Source organism: Pinus tabuliformis, chromosome X, assembly GCF_031772625.1.
Source record: "Pinus tabuliformis cultivar Carrire ecotype Pingquan chromosome X, CPIR1, whole genome shotgun sequence".
Taxonomy (NCBI): Eukaryota; Viridiplantae; Streptophyta; class Pinopsida; order Pinales; family Pinaceae; genus Pinus; species Pinus tabuliformis.
Genome location: NC_142308.1, coordinates 1,177,061,662 through 1,177,065,606, shown reverse-complemented (window position 1 = coordinate 1,177,065,606; position 3,945 = coordinate 1,177,061,662).

The window sequence follows — 3,945 nt, the reverse complement described above, 5'->3', positions numbered from 1 at the left end:
CGTTTATATTCGTACCATATCCATTTGTTGATGCATTTCACACGGGTACGAATGATGAACATTCCATTCTTCATGTGCCGAAATATAGAGAGGATGGTGCCCTTGTTGCAAAGAAAGAGCCCAGCACAGCAACACAAGAGCATCTATCATTATGCACTGATCAAGATTGTGGTCATGCATCAGTTGGCACAACAGGGTATTCCATGGGAGGATTTCATTTCTCGTGACTTGTTCACAGTGCCACAGCCACCTCCTGAGGTTGTCCGTGATGAGGGAGGGCCTTCACATCAGTTTGACATTCCAGAGCCCGAGCATGTCAGCTCCCCTCCATTTGTTACATATCAGAGAGGCCACAGGGCCTTATTTGCATCTGCACGGCGAGTATTATCTTCACACCAGGTGAAAGGGGTCTCGCCTTCTTCATCAGCACAGCGAGTGTTATCTCCACATCAGGTGGAAGGGGCCTCGCTTTCGGCAGTAGCACAAGTACCAGAGAGAGGCAAGCAGCCCAAGATTGATGAGGGGCCATCAGGTGTTCCAGGCATAGATGTTGTTGACCTTGATATCATTTCTCCTAGCCTAGAATCAAAGGAGATCATCCAGCAACTAAGGGCTGAAAATGACTTGTTGCAGCAAAAGTTGGAGATGGCAAATTGGACAATTACTTATTTAGAGCAGCGCAACAAGCAATTAGAGGATGAACACTCTCTTGATGAGTTGCAGAGGATCCGAGAAGACCGGAACTTGGCTCGCAAGAGACCCGGTGATTTGACACCTAAGGAGCAAAGCTCTATGCTCATTCAGTTGAACACACATTTAGAGAGGTTGATAGCAAAGGCAAACAGGGAAAAGGACATGCTCTGACACATGAAGAATCACTATTGGGCTCGAATGCATGTGTGTAAAGCAAGAATGAAGGTACTCAAAGGACGGTTGGCCAAGGCACTAAAACGGAGAAAAAGGCCTGATCCCCTTCATATTTTGGCTGAGGCTTCCTTGAAGGAGCATGGCACTAAATGACACACCTTCATCTCAAATTTCAGAGAATTTGGAGCAATTTTGGTCATTTTTGAATTTTTTTTTGGGTCAAAAAACAGGTTTTTGCCCTCAATGCGTAGCGCGCCGCGCGCTACCCTGAAGATGGGCAAGTCCATTTCTCAAAAACTCAGCATTTTTGGATTTTTCATGACAAATTACACTTGCTCAGCAATTGCCAAGACATTTCATCAGGTTTTGAGCCCTCAGAAGGTCAATAAACATGCAAAAAATGACTTTCTGCCACTTTTTGGACACACAGGAAGCAGTCTTGGGAGATTGCAATTTTGGAGGGGAAAATGGACACCAAATTGAGAAATTCCACTTGGGTTGGAAAGTAGACATCCAGACCTTTCCAAAAAGCCTACTTTTGCCTCATTTTGATATCGGGAAGTGCCTCAAAAGTTGGCTCAAAGGCGCGCTACGCGTAGAGAATTGGGGCGCTACGCATCAGGGAAATTTGCCAGATTTTCACCTACAGCTCAGCAAAACGCAGATTTGACTAGTTTTGACTTTTTGGAGTGACTTTTCATCCTCCTTGATGTAATTGATGTAATTTTATGATGTAATGGCACTTATTTATCTCTTCTAGAAGATTCATTCATAAAAAGTCAAAAATTTAATGAATGAATTGGTTTCCTAACTTATAGAGGCAAGTTGTTTTGACTGCCTAGATTTTAGTACTCAGTTTAGAATTGGTTGAAACAACTCCTAGAAGGATGAGCTCGACCCCTAGAGGCAAGGAAAGGTGTTATCTTGCCTATATTATGTATTTTCTTAGTCATTTTCATGGTTGGACTCTTGAGGGATAAGCTTAGACTGTATTACTCTTTGTATCTCTGCAATTTTGGCAAAGGAAAGACCAGGGTTTTGCAGCACTATTTGGGATTCCTGTGGTGATTTGTGTTGATGGTGTGTTTCTCTCATGTACTTGTAAGTTTTTTATGTGTATCATTTTCCTACTCTTCTCTTCTGCAAATTAAGTAAATGAAGTATTAAGGTAGAATTCATGGTTTCTATGCTCTGCCTTTAAGTTTGCTTAATATCTATGTTTTCATCTGTTTAAGGAGAACTCTCGATGGTTTCTTGCTCTCCTTAGCTCCTCACCAGTCATATCTATCCATTCACTTATTTCAAAGGCATCAAGACAATCTCCTACCTTGCCCCAAAAAGACCTCTGCAAAAACTGTGTCTCATCCCCACACCCGAAATTGCCATGCTCAGTTTTCCAAAAAAAACCCTAAAAATTTAAAATCAAACTTTCCCTATCAGTTTACTAGCCTAAAATCAGTGTTCTTTATTGGTCATCTCAGCCCTTTGAAAACCTTTTTCCGAGATAGACCCGGAGAGAGCCCTCTCCTGTCCTCGTAGGGCTAGCTACGAGGCTAAGTGGTTTGATGTTGCCTTGGATTTTGCCTTCTTCAGCTTGAGGTCAAATTCGAGCACTAACAGAGGCATCATACCCATGCAGTATGGGACTCATGGGAAGTACCTCTCATCTAATCAATGAGCAGGGAAATGAGGATAGGGACCATCGTAGTGCCGATGGACGCATTGTTGTGTCTACCGTACTTCCTATGCTAGGATGACCTTCATTGATCTGGGATCAATGATACTGGTCTAGGACCAGTGGTAGGAGTTGTACCCACTATGACACTGACTTCAGGTTGGTTGAGGATTGGTCTGGGACTAGTGGTACACACTCTGAGACTAACTTTGAGTCAGTGGAGGATCGTATGATACATCCTTGATCACTTCTTCTTCTTCTTCTTCTTCTTCATAATTCGAGCAGAGCAGAGCATAGCAAGGCAGAGAAGAGCATAGCAAGGCAGAGCAGAGCAGGGATCAAGCTGTTCAGAGCAATTGTGCATTTGATGGATGAATAGTAGCGACGGTCAGACGAATTGCAGATGGAGTTCTCCCTAGTTGAGAGGGAGTGTTAAAATTGGCAACTAGGGCCAAACTCCATGTGGGTCACTTTATTCATGGTTAATAATATTTTTCCTAGATTCATCTCGTCTAGAGGTGTAGAATTGATCTAAATATCATCCGATTCCGATAAGTATTTATGGAGATATGAATTTATTTTGATTATGGAATAATTATCAAGCCGACCAGCAACTCATGTAGGCTCAAAAGCCCAACAAACACATCTATTCATCATCGACATTTGTATATAAATACAGGAGGTATTTTCCTCATTTGTACACACACATCTCATCAAATCTCTCTCTCTCTCCTGCGCATAAAAGAGGCTCTTCTCCTACTGCACAGAAAGGGACTCTTCTCTCACACGTGTGGAAGGAAGGACGCAGCTGATGCCGGTGATGCCGATGTTGCTGATGTCGGTGATGCCGATGATGCTGATGTCGGTGATGCCAATGATGCCGGTGATGCCGATGATGCTGATGCCAGTGATGCTGATGATATTGATGCCGGTGATGCCGGTGATGCTGATGCTGCTGATCTAGAGTTTGTCGCTGCTGATATAAATCAGATTTTTGTATTATTTCTCTCTGCTGAATTATTGAAGATAAAAGAATATTTGATCAAAGGGTTTCCCCATATTAGGGTTTGTCCCTGGCTAGCTGCCACGTCTAGTGTCTCGTGTCTTGGCTTGTTTTTTGTCAATATTTTAATGTGCTCTCTGCACTTTACTTACTGTACATGTGATTGTTAATTTGTGGATAATAATAATAAAAAGAAGTAAACCACTCTAAGCATAGAACATACCATAACTTAACATAGGGGAAGTCCTACTCTCATCTGACAAATTATTGGCATTGTCTTCAGTGTTGGTATGACACTTTTCCATTGATGACAAAGGGGGAAAACTTCAAAGTTGCAGCTTCAATTTTTAGAAAGTGTGTGGAGATCAACCTCGGATGTTGGATTTAGGTTGACATCAAT